Below are 13,540 nucleotides of genomic sequence, written 5' to 3'. Positions count from 1 at the left end.
ACACGCATACACACGCATGTAACTAATTACCAAGCAGGAGAAAAAAAAGTTTTAGAAGGTGAAACGTCTAGACCTTTGGAGAAATATGCGGGCGCAGCAACAGAGAGTATAAAAACACCGCAAGCAGAGTTTTGATTTAAACACGCTATTGGTTGTGAAGTAAATTTTGAAGTACTACTCTCAAAGTAATCTAAATAAAGACCAGTTTGCAATACTGAATATTGGAGTGATTTATTCAACGTTTAGCGATACGAACGTTAGCAGAACTTGCATAACTATCAGAAATCCCCAGAATTCGTTACAATATGTGTTAAGAGTTCCGAAGTAAACGATTTGGCACCAATTGAAAGTGTATGCAGCCCTCAAACTAAAATAGTAGTATCCGTCCGACAGACGGTTTCAAGCTAACATCACATCGAGTTAAAACCCCAACCAACCACTGAATATTGAAGAAGAACTATGGACTACCGAATTTGATATTACCGATTTAATTCACATAGTCAAAAAAAAAACAGGAAAAAAGAATATTATCTGGAAAAAATCGTGCAATTAATCCCAAAGGAGATTGGTCTCCGATTGATCTCTTTTGTCTATATTTGGGCATAATTGATCCCCTATAGTCCCTTTGGGCTACAGTTGGGATTAGTCAGTTTGATATCTATATAGCCCACTTTAAGAAGTATTAAAAAAAAATAGCAACGAAGTAAAATAAAAAAGATTACAGGTGATTGAATCGAATTATTTAAGAAAAATGCGGAGCCCTATACCGAACCTAAATTACTAGGTGTTAACGACTACGTCTGAGTTAGGGTTAAATTTTCCGAGATAATTTTTTATTCCATTTAGAAAAGCTGTTCTGCTCGCTCAGATAGATTTTGTAGCTTGACAAACCCTTCGATTGTGTTTCGGTCATGAAAAATGCGTCTGAACCCTATTTGAGCCCTTATAGAATCGAAAAGAGACAAGTCTTCTTATGTTCTCATGTTCTCATATGGGTACAAAGAGGATTGGTCCTATCGATCGCTTTCGGGTATAAATGGGTACAATTAGTCTCTTAATAGGAGATGCTCCAACAAAAGGGAACAGTTCAACTCATACAAAGAGATCAAAACTGGTATCGCATACTCCTTTGTGACTCATCCCGGATTCATCCTTGACTAATCACATTTTTTGCAGGGTTGTTAGTAATTTAAGAAAGTGTTACGTCTCTTAAGAAGTCAATGAACTCAGTGGCCAGCGTATCTCAAGTTTTATGGTCAAAAAAAGCAAAAAAAAAAAAAAAAAATTCCAAATAAAAACAATGCAAGTATATAAATAAATAAATACATATTTAAGAAGAAATTTTAATATCAACAGATATTCACGTAAATGTATTAATAAGATTAAATCGACGCGACACATCGAAGGCAATAACAACAATAAAGCTGCATGAGCAACACCAACAAGAATTGTGACAATAAAAGACATCGAATTACATACACACGCACACACAAACACACTGAGCGATGTTGATAATAACAATAATAATAATAAATAATTTGTATATGCATGATAATAATAACAACAACAACAACAATAATGTGCAGCTAAATTTAAAAATAAATAAAGGCAATGCAACAAAAATGAAAATATTTACATATCAAATTAAAAGTTTTGTAGTATATGTGCGTGTATGTGTACGGATGCCTATGGTGTGATGAGTGGACCATGGCGCTGCACAATGGGTCTGAGGGCAAGCTTTTTAGACCAAAAGTGAAAACCTTAAATGAAGGCAGACTCTTCTTGAATTGGGGGAAATATTTTTGGTTTTTATACTCAGTTGAGCAGAGCTCACAAAGTATATTAAGTTTGATTGGATAACGGTTGGTTGTACAGGTATAAAGGAATCGAGACAGATATAGACTTCCATATATCAAAATTATCAGGATCGAAAAAAAATTTGATTGAGCTATGTCCGTCCGTCCGTCCGTTAACACGATAACTTGAGTAAATTTTGAGATATCTTGATTAAATTTGGTATGTAGGTTCCTGAGCACTCATCTCAGATCGCTATATAAAATGAACGATATCGGACTATAACCACGCCCACTTTTTCGATATGGAAAATTTCAAAAAACCCAAAAAGTGCAATAATTCATTACCAAAGACAGATATAGCGATGAAACTTGGTAGGTGAGTTGAACTTATGACGCAAAATAGAAAATTAGTAAAATTTTGGACAATGAGCGTGGCACCGCCCACTTTTAAAAGAAGGTAATTTAAAACTTTTGCAAGCTGTAATTTGGCAGTCGTTGAAGATATCATGATGAAATTTGGCAGGAACGTTACTCCTATTATTATATGTACGCTTAATAAAACTTAGCAAAATCGGAGAAGGAACACGCCCCCTTTTAAAAAAAAAAATTTTTTTAAGTAAAATTTTAACAAAAAATTTAATATCTTTACAGTATATAAGTAAATTATGTCAACATTCAACTCCAGTAATGATATGGTGCAACAAAATACAAAAATAAAAGAAAATTTCAAAATGGGCGTGGCTCCGCCCTTTTTCATTTAATTTGTCTAGGATGCTTTTAATGCCATAAGTCGAACAAAAATTTACCAATCCTTTGAAATTTGGTAGGGGCATAGATTTTATGACGTTAATTGTTTTCTGTGAAAATAGGCGAAATCGGTTGAAGCCACGCCCAGTTTTTATACACAGTCGTCCGTCTGTCCTTCCGCATGGCCGTTCACACGATAACTTGAGCAAAAATCGACATATCTTTACTGAACTTAGTTCACGTACTTATCTGAACTCACTTTATCTTGGTATAAAAAATGAATGAAATCCGACTATGACCACGCCCACTTTTTCGATATCGAAAATTACGAAAAATGAAAAAAATGCCATAATTCTATACCAAATACGAAAAAAGGGATGAAACATGGTGATTGGATTGGTTTTTGACGCGAAATATAACTTTAGAAAAAACTTTGTAAAATGAATGTGACACCTACCACATTAAGTAGAAGAAAATGGAAGAGTTCTGCAGGGCGAAATCAACACCACTTGGAATCATGGCAGGAATACTGTTCATGGTATTACATATATAAATAAATTAGCGGTACCCGACAGAAGATGTTCTGGGTCACCCTGGTCCACATTTTGGTCGATATCTCGAAAACGCCTTCACGCCGTTTAAAACCCTCATTAATACCTTTAATTTGATACCTATATCGTACAAACACATTCCAGAGTCACCCCTGGCCCACCTTTATACCTATAGAACTAAGGCCCACTCCCTTTTAAAATACTTATTAACACCTTTCATTTGATACACATATCGTACAAACATATTCTACAGTCACCCGTGGTCCACCTTTATGGCGATATCGCGAAAAGGCGTCCACCTATAGAACTATATATACTAAGTAGCAGACCGGGCACGCGTTGTTCTGCCCCAACTTTGGTCTAGCTATATAACTTTTACATCACTGTCACCTTCTTTTCCACCCTTTCCTTTCTATCTATCTCCCTCGCTCTCCTCTGCTCCATCTATTCCTATATCCCTATTTTCATCTATCCTATTTCTTTCATTTTGTTTCTCCTGCCCTCGATTTTCTTCTCTTTAGTTCTTGTTATCCTTCTCCATCCCCTATTCCCAGTCCGAGTCCCAGTCCCAGTCCCAGTATTTTTGAATGCTGTTTCATAAAAAAAGAAAAACAATTAACGGGTGAGCTACCCTTACTATTTAGGGGTATGAAAAATAGATGTTGGCAGATTCTCCGATCTACTCAGTATGCCATGAGAATCGGTGGAGCCGTTTCGAAGGTGTTCAACCAAAAACGAAATTTATTTAATCTGAAGGTATATTATTAGGCTTTTCCGGTCTAAGTTTTTGTTTTTTAAGTGCGAAATAAAATTAAATTATTCCACTTTTCTAACCCAACGTTTCGCTAATAACTTTCTAGCATCATCAGGGGTATGTGTTTATTTGTTAAATCTGTTACAAACAACAAAATACAAAAATGTTAAATTACATACGAAATCTATGGAGTTTGATAAATCCGTATGAAAAATCAACTAAAAACAGATAATAATACATGAAAAACCAACTTACAATATTGCACTTTGCTGAGGAGTTTTCCTCTTTTGAAATTATTTAAAACTATTGTCTTTGAACATACAACACTTTTTTAAAAACATAAAAACATTGAACATTTATGGACAGTAAATCAATACCAACTTAACGCTATGGTAATCTCGTCAATACTAAAAATTATTTTCCTAAACACGTAATGTAAGCAGATGCTATATTTTCTGTATCTTCTTTCTTGTTAATCATCTTTTCTCTTCTTTCCATGATTCTCAGGCTTTCTAAAGTGTATCTTGTTGTTTCTTTCCGTTCCCTGTCAATAATCTTCGCATTAGTAAATTCAGCTGAGTGTCCACTTGATATTATGTGTTGTGATAACGCTGTTTTGTTTTCTTATATTATATATATAAAAACTTAGACCGGAAAAGCCTAATAATATACCTTCAGATTCAATAAGAACTGGTCGGAAATACATAATATGAAATTTATTAAATTTTTTTATACTCAGCGTGCTTTGCACACAGAATATATTAACTTTGATTGGATAACGGTTGGTTGTACTGTTATAAAGGACTCGAGATAGATATAGACTTCCATATATCAAAATCATCAGTATCGAAAAAAATTTGATTGAGCCATGTCCGTCCGTCTGCCCGTTAACATGATAACTTGAGTAAATATTGGGATACCTTCACCAAATTTGGTACACGAGATTATCTGGACCCAGAATAGATTGGTATTGAAAATAAGCGAAATCGGATGATAACCACGCCCACTATTTATATATTTTATATATGTAACATTTTGGAAAACACAAAAAAACTGATTATTTAGTTAATAATACACCTAGGATGTTGAAATTTTACGCGTGGAATGATATTGAGACTCTTGATAAAAATTTCAAAAAAAATTTTTAAATGGGCGTGGCATCGCGCACTTGTGATAAAATAAATTTTACTAATATTATTAATCATAAATCAAAAATCGTTAAACCTATTGGTACAAAATTTGGCAGAGAGGTTGCCCTTACTATAAGAAATGCTTGGAAGAAAAATTAACGAAACCGGTTAAGGACCACGCCCACTTTTATATAAAAGATTTTTAAAAGGGTCGTGGACGAATAAAATAAGCTATATCTTTGCAAAAAAGACCTTTATATCACTGGTATTTCATTTACCAAGTGGATTTATAACAATAAATAGGAAAAACTTCAAATTTTAAAAAATGGGCATGGCACCGCTCCTTTTATGACTAAGCAATTTTCTATGTTTTCGGGAGTCATAACTCGAAGAAAAATTTACATATCGTAACAAAATTCCTTATAGCAGAAAATAGTTCCATTAAAAATGTACTGGATCGGTTAAAGGCCACGGCAACTTAGATATAGAAGAAGTTTAAAAGGGTCGTAGACTAGAATAATAAGCTATAACTTAGCAAAAAATAGTTTTGAATAAGAGGAAATGAGGAGACATTTGTTTTTAAACGGGCGGTGCCACGTATTATTTATAAAAGTAGTTTATCTGAAATGAAATGTACAATTGGAGCTCACGCTGAGTATATAATGTTCGGTTACACCCGAACTTAGACACCTTTACTTGTTTGTTTTTGTATTGAATATTTTTGCGCCGAATGAAGAGGACTAGTTTCCTATTCGAGCTCATAAAGTCACTACATAAGGAGTTATTGCGTCTTCACGTCATTATTTCCACTGATGGAGAGGGCTTGTCTCCAATCCGTACCTTTCCATTGCTGCTCATCCCTTCTACGCTTCTTCTGCTATTGAAAAGCCCATGTTCCAATCTGCAAAGGTGACAAAACTCTTGTGTAACGAGTTGTGAATATCATTTCACAATTTAGGATAGGTTAGGTAGAGAGAAAAGATGCATGGAATTGTCCGTCAACTCACTCAGACACATTTATGCCCATGGGGTATGCCTTCAATGTAATCATTAATCAATTTGGGCAATTGCAAGGTAATTAGACCAATATCAGAAAAGAAACTAAAATAATATGATAATGCCGTCGGTTCGTTAATGCCCCTGGCGCAGTAGATCAGCAGCAGTACAGGCGACACCTACTGAGTGAAGCTATCAGGATTTGTGCACCTAATCAAATTAGGTACCCTACGGTCTGCGCAGTTTTCTCGCAGGCCCCTTGAAAGTGTTCTGAGAAGGTTGCCTTGCTATCTAGCCGCACGCCAAATTATATAGTGGAGCTGCATGTTTGTACTTGCTGTTCCTCAACCATCAAAGTGATTATGGTGGGAATTCGTCTTTTCGTGAAGATCAGGATCACAGTTTTCGCTGTCAGAAGCCGAAGTCCATATTTACTCATCCTTTTATTAACACTGTTCGTTACTTGGTTTAATTTAAGCTGTGTCACAGCTCCCAATTACGCAGGCGCCTGCGAAAGCGACAAGAAAAGCGCTCCCTGGCATGTGTAAGCGAAGGAGGCTGTCATACGAAGCATTCCAGTTATCCTCACATTTCTCTGACCTTGATTTGTTTCGTACGTGAGTCAGCGATCTTTCGGGTATGCCTAATGCACCATATTGCTGCCGTCGCAGCAACCGTGTGTCCCTAGACTAAAAAACAACCTCAGTTTTAGAACCGTCGCCCACCCCCGTACCACTTCCGCATTACTGCAGGGTGGCGTTCCATAATTCTTATTTTGTAAGAACCTACTGTTGTCCCTGCATCCAGGTTCCTGCTATTTGCTCTGAGTGTGGATTTAATCGCCACTGCTTCGCCTGCGCATTTCTTTGTGCTCCCTCTCAGCACCCATCAGGCGTGCCATGATTATAAATGCCATTTTGCTCACTGCAGTCCAGCATTTCTTCCTGATGCACTTTTGTGATATTACATTTCTCGCGGTAGGTTCCTCCCCAAAAAATCTATGCAAGGTGAGTTTTTCCTCGTGAAAGTGGGGGCAGTGGAACATGACGTGTTCTGCGTTTTCTAACTCCGTGGTACACTTGGTCAAAGAGGATCTTCCTCTATCCTACGCTTCCATAAATACTCTTTGAAACCGCCATGTCCACTCAATATCTGCGTGCGATTGTAGTTCAGTTCGCCGTGCTTCCGTATGCTGCTAATATATGATTTTGATGGGTCCATTTAGACCTGTGCCACACTGGTGCTGCGTATAGTATTATCGAGCTGGTAACTGTGGACAATAGCTGACGGGTAGCTTCGCTCCGACCACCAATATTAGGCGTTATTCGCATAAGTGCTCCATTAACTTTGGTAATTTTCTCTCCCACCGCTCTGAAGTGCTCTTTGAAAGTTAACTTAGAGTCAACGTGCACTCCTAAGTATTTTAGAGAATCCTTTGAGGGGATTTGGTGATCCCCAACAGTTAAGACTAACTCATTCGACAACCGTTTAGAGCTTACTAATACCACTTCTGTCTTTTGGCTAGCCAACTCCAAAGCCGTATTGTTCAGCCTCGTTTATTCTTCCTACGGCGTCATTACATTATGCTTGAAGCAAGTCCGGTTTCTTGGCGCTACTACCACTGCAATATCATCAGTATAGTCCACAATTTGTATGTTTTCTGGTAGATCAATTTTTAGCACCCCATCATACATTGCATTCCAAATCATTGGACCAAGAACAGATCCCTGTGGGACGCCTCCAGTGATGTTGTAATCTTTTGCTCCTTGATTCGTGGCAAAAAGAAGTACTCTGTCTTTAAAAAAGCTACCAATTATTCTGCGTAAGTAAGCTGGTGTGCCGAAGCTTCGCAGCGCTGCCCTTATCTGCATCCAGTTGGCAGTGTTAAAAGCATTCTTGATGTCCAATCTAATCAGTGCACAGAACTTCCTTTTATTTTGGCCTTCAGAGTTAGCTTGTCTAGCTATATTGACGACTGTTTGTATTGCATCTACGGTGGGTCTTGATTTGCGAAATCCATATTGATTATTCGACAAGCCACCGGGGCTTTCTAGAGTCAGCTGTAGGCGCTCGTTATACCCTTAATATGGCTAGTAGATATCTTGAAAGATTGTTTTAGTCGCGCTTCAATATTTTTTTCTCAATATTATTCCTTCATTACATTTCATTATAGCTTCACATGCAAAGATACAGACATACATATGTACATATATGCATTTGAGTAAATACGAATACTGGCGCAGAATGCAAGAAGCAACAATTTTAAAATGTAACAAGAGATTTTATACATATAAATAAATAAATAATATTTAAATAAATAAATAAATAAAAGTTTTGTTTGCTAGTAGAAAACCGAAAAATATACAAAATGGAAATTATCTTGAGTAACTGTAAAGGAATTTAAAGAGTTCAACGAACTGTTCTTCTTTTATTTGTATATATGTATGTATGTGTGTGTGTGTGTGTGTATGTGTGTGTCTGTGTGTGTCTGTATTTGTATACATATATCGCAATGTAATGCTGACATGATAGATTTTTGATTATGACGCGCGACTCGATTATTGACAGTCGGTCCAAAATCTTCAACGCTGCAGAAAATGTGCCTGATCTATCAGTCATTAGTTGCATTGTGCTGTAACAAGCTAACTAGTCAATAGGAAAAAAATGTTATAAATAAATTTTATATTTTAACGGTGTTTTTTATAACAGTACAAATTGATATTGGAATTATCAGTTAACAACCTTAAATAAGGTACAAAAATTCGGTTTGCAAAACAAAAAGTGTTGAACGTCAAGTGTTTTTATTGAAAGTTTGTGAAATGCCGACCTATCTTCGTACCTAGGGCTCATGTCTAGTGAAAATGTTAGTCCAGCGTGTGGTAAATGAGTGGTAGTAGCTGTGTGCGTGCGTTAATAGAAGTGACCAATTGTAAGAAGCTGTAAGGAAAATTTTTCAAAGTATCAATGATCATGTGTAGATCTTACAAACTTAGACTTACAATGTGACCCTTATCTTTAAAAAGAGAGGACTGCAGACTCATGACTGGTATTCGTACTGGACACTGCCCTTTGGTATCACATGCCTTTAAATTAGGCTTGGCCAGTGACAACAGATGTAGGAAGTGCGAGTTGGGGGGAACGATCTAGCACATAATGTGCCCTGCACTTGTCAAGCTAAGATTCCATTAGGTGTGATACAGCTATCACATCTTGAAGCAACAAGTGGCATAGGTCCTAGAAAGCTTCTAGTATTTGTCAAGGGGATTTGTCAAACCTGTGGTAAAAGCCAACACAGCGACTTTACAGCCACCTACGATAGCACGGAAAAGTACAGCATATATGCCACATCTATACAAAAAGGGCATTTTTCAAGCGGAAGTATTCGCCATAAGCCAGTGCGCTGACCTGAAACTTCAGCGCGGATACTCCAATCAAACAATCGCCATACTCAGTGACAGTCAGGCCGCCCTCAAAGCGATATCGGTGTTTGAAATAAATTCAGCAGTGTTCCTTGAGTACGTTGAAAAGCTAAATCAACTAGGAGCACACAACGAACTACAGTTGGTCTGGGTTGAAGAAGAGAAGGAAAAGAGGGAAGAATACTGGCGCAATATGCCAGGCCTGAGGCAATCTAAGTTACTGTTAGGTGCTTACAGTACAACTCGATATGGGGCATTACTAGGCCTCTCGAAAGATAACTTCAGACTGCTAACAGCTATTCTTACAGAACACTGTAGACTGAACAGCCAGCCACATGCAGAAGCTGGACATAATATCGAACAACACATGCCAATTTTGTGATCAATCAGCGGAGATGGCGAACCATCTCCTCCTGGAGTGTGATGCAATCTCGAGACGCAGGACTAAGTTTATGCGCTCACCATGCTTTCTCACATCAGATCCCTCAAGCCAGGTGAACTGCTAGGGTTCATCAGAGATGTTGGCTTGGATGAGGAGCTGTGAAGGAGCTGAGGGCACAATAGACCAATGGTCGCAGTGCTATCCTCAATTAATAACTATCTATCTATCTACTAAAAGGAAGTTACCAAATTCAGACATAGCTCCCCCTTAGCGCGTTAATTTTTTCTTCACGTTCATGAAGTCTTGAACGGTGAAGTCTTGTCGCTCATAGATCTGTCATATATATTGTTTCAAACCGTCACGCTCAGAGTACTTCCTTGAATCAAAGCAGAGTTATTTTGTTTACTCTGATAAAGCTCTGATAGGAACCAGATTCTACTAAAAGGATTCGGCCATACTGCGCTGTAAAGAACAGCTGGTGAAGGACTTGAATCATGTCAAAGCAACCATTATCGTTTGAACTTTTGTAGGATCCAATATGATGACATCAGGCCACATATAACGCAGTCGTTTGATCCGAAGAAACATGGGATCACCTGCCAACATCTATACAAATAGTCGACGAATTTCGCTAAAAATCACGTCCGATGAACCCGTTATTAAATCCCCTTTTTCAGACAATGTGGACGAAGACCCACACTTAACAGGGAAACGCGCGTTATCTTTGCTCAATTAGATCTTGGAGATGGCATACGTGATACATCTCCTGCATGCGATTTACCCCCTTGAAAAGCTGTTGAAAATCCTAGTTAGAGGGCTTTGATTATCGAGCCCACTAGTAGGTCAAATCATTTGTATGCAATACCGAAGGGTGCGCTAAGGGTGACTAATTTCAGTCCATCTTATTCGCAAAATATCGAGCAGCTATAGTCAGCGCAGTAATAGAGGGATGCGGCTTTGGATTGTCTTGGCTCGCCACACGTTCTCCGCTGGTACCTTCCTGGCTATTGTGGGAATCTTTCCGATACACATTCTCTTTGCGCAGATTAAGATGGAGATATTGTTGGCATTTATGCGTCTGGATATCCCAGCTGAAGCTGGCCGTTATGGTGCAAGAAGGCGCACAAAAGAACTAGTACCCGAGTTAGTGTTATGGTTGAATTGGCTACTTGACTTTTTGCTGATTTAATTTTGAAATGGATATCTTTACTGGCGCAGGTACTCTTCTAAGAATGGGCAAGGTTGAGAATTCGACCCGCATAAAGATGCTTGCGATTTTTTACCAGGTATTCACCTTGATAATAGATCGGGGGAAGTGGCAGATGGTATATAGTTAGGAGATATGTGAGGAATATTGCTCTTGAGAAACGGAAGGATGGTTGCCTATCCCAAAAGCGTGAGAGTTGCCTAAGGGCTCACGTAGTGGGTTTCGGTACCCCGAGTTATGCTATAAGCTGTTAAAGTGGATAGTTCTTCTTCATAGAAGAAGGGAGTCCTATAAACGGAGAGTTCCGCTGCTAGACAATATAGGACCGATGCCTAAAATTTAAATTTCTTTTCGCTGTTTTGATAATTTTTTGGTAGCTTTTTGTTTAACTATATGGTAAGCCTTTTAAGATGCGCCTCAGCATCCTTGCTATTGCTATTGGAGGGGGTTATAAAAAAATTACTCATACGTCACGTTGCACAAAACCATTGTTTTGATGCCAAACAATTTATTTCACTACGAAACGACACTAACTCATTTAATTGGCGCTTAAGCGTTTAAGCGATTATGTCCGTTTAACAAAACGCGCTAGTCGCTTCATCGCTGGGTTAAATGCCGCCAATTGGTCACCCCAAAGGAATTTCAATGGTCCTTCCAACGGATTGAGAGCCGCCCTTTACCTCTGCTTCCAAAGGCGGGTTCTGATAATAATACTTCGATGTACCATATTAATGTCTGTTTAAAGCTCGTACAGCTCGTCAATAAATTTTCTTCGGTACTCGCCGTCGGCAATGCGTAGAGGGCCGTAAATCTTTCAAAGAACTTTTCTCTCGAACGCTCCAAATCCAAGAGCCGCTTCATCTGATGTTGTCATGGTCCATGCTTCTGCACAATATAGCAGGACGTGAACGATAGTGACTTGAAAAGCTTGATATTCGTTTGCCGAGAGAGGACTTAACTACTATCTAGTCCAAAGTAGCACTTATTGGCAAGAGTGACTCTCCGCTGGATTTCAGAGCTGATGCTATTGTTTGCGTTAATGCTGGTTCCCAAATAAACGAAATATTTTACTTTTACGAAATTATGGCTGCCACCAGTCCAGCAGTGGCGTGGTTGACAAGGCCCAAATGTGCTGACTCTTTGCTAGATAACAGCATGTACCTCGTTTCTCAGCATAAAATTAACAAAAATCGCACTTTAAAGGTCACTCTGTCTCAAACGTTGTTTAGTTTCGTACGGCTCGGAGAGATCTTTCCCAATTCTGACTGAACTGATGTTGTTGCTCAAAGTAAATTTCCACAGCCGTATAAGTTTTGTGGGGAAACCCAATTCAGACATAGCGACATAAAGGCAGCTCCTTTTCGTGCTATTGAACACAACTTTAAAAACGACGAAGAGTGATGTGTGTCAGTTCTATTTTCGCAGGTTTTTTCAAATATTTGGCGCACTGCCAAATTCTGATCGATGGTAGATTTACCAGGTCTGGAGTGGCACTGATAAGGTCCAATCAACCGATTCAAGGTGTGCTTCAATCTTTCGCACAATATGCTTGACAGGATCTTATATGCGATGTTTAGAAGGCTGATGCCACGATAGTGTGCGTGACACCGCTGTTTCCATTTAGGAGTGCAGAGAAGTGTTCTCTCCATAATCTTAATACTCTATGTACATCGGTTCCAAGGTCCCTGTTTTCTTTCCTACAGGTGTTTTAACCGTACTTAAAACCTTGCGTCTATCGCCGAAGTTTTCTATCATATTTTGCGGAATTTATTCCTAGCAGTTCAAGTTCCTCACTCACATGCCATTCTGCATCTGCCTTCTTCCTATTGCAAAGGCATCTCGTTTCCCTTATCAAATCAAACACCATTCTTTGTGCGCTTGCTATTAATGTAGCCCCGTGTGCAGCGTATTTTCTTTCCGTTGTAATGCGGCATTCTTTATCGTATCAAATGTTTTCCCGTAGTCACCGCCGGTAACCAATTTGCTCAACGGCGGCGATTCGAAGTACTTTAGAGATAAGTGAGTCCTTAATTTTCTTTTCATTGGAGTATGGTTTAATGTGACGGATCACAAGCGGGGATAAAAGTATTGCTTGCACGTTAATGTAGCCAGCTGCGTTATCAAAGACAGACGCCCGCTTGCAGCCACAACTTGTGGTGGACAGATGCTACCGATGAAATCCCCCAGTTGGCCCTTAAACTGAATATGTCAGAGTGGTCTAGTCTGGTTGTCGTCTTCCCATATAAGCTCACCACTAAACGGATGTTCGGTGGTTACTCAGAGGATACTTGGTCGCAAGCGACCGTCAATGGAGAGCTCCTTGAACGACATGCAAAAGAATTGCTTTGGCCACTCTGTGGTGAATGGCGGCCAGAAGCTTTCCCCACTTGTGTGGACTTCTACATACGGGTCCAACCTCCTATTCCTTGGAATTCCGCTTCTAATTTTCCCCAGAAAAAAGGTTCCCTGGAAGTTGTTTGGTTTCAGGAAGTATAAAAAATATGTATGAATGCGTTGTTATGTACTCTATCTTCATTTGAATATACATTAGACTGGGT

General features: G+C 38.7%; 1 protein-coding gene across 11 annotated transcripts in view; it reads left to right on the top strand.

The window, feature by feature from the left end:
• The window catches only part of E23 (Early gene at 23), a 251,388-nt gene that overhangs the window by 209,628 nt on the left and 28,220 nt on the right, over positions 1-13,540 (top strand). The gene's annotated exons all lie outside the window — the stretch shown is intronic.

The sequence above is a fragment of the Eurosta solidaginis genome, chromosome 2 (genome assembly GCF_040869045.1).
Source record: "Eurosta solidaginis isolate ZX-2024a chromosome 2, ASM4086904v1, whole genome shotgun sequence".
Classification (NCBI taxonomy): domain Eukaryota; kingdom Metazoa; phylum Arthropoda; class Insecta; order Diptera; family Tephritidae; genus Eurosta; species Eurosta solidaginis.
Note: the sequence above shows the minus strand (reverse complement) of the source record. Positions and strands in the feature narration are given on the sequence as shown.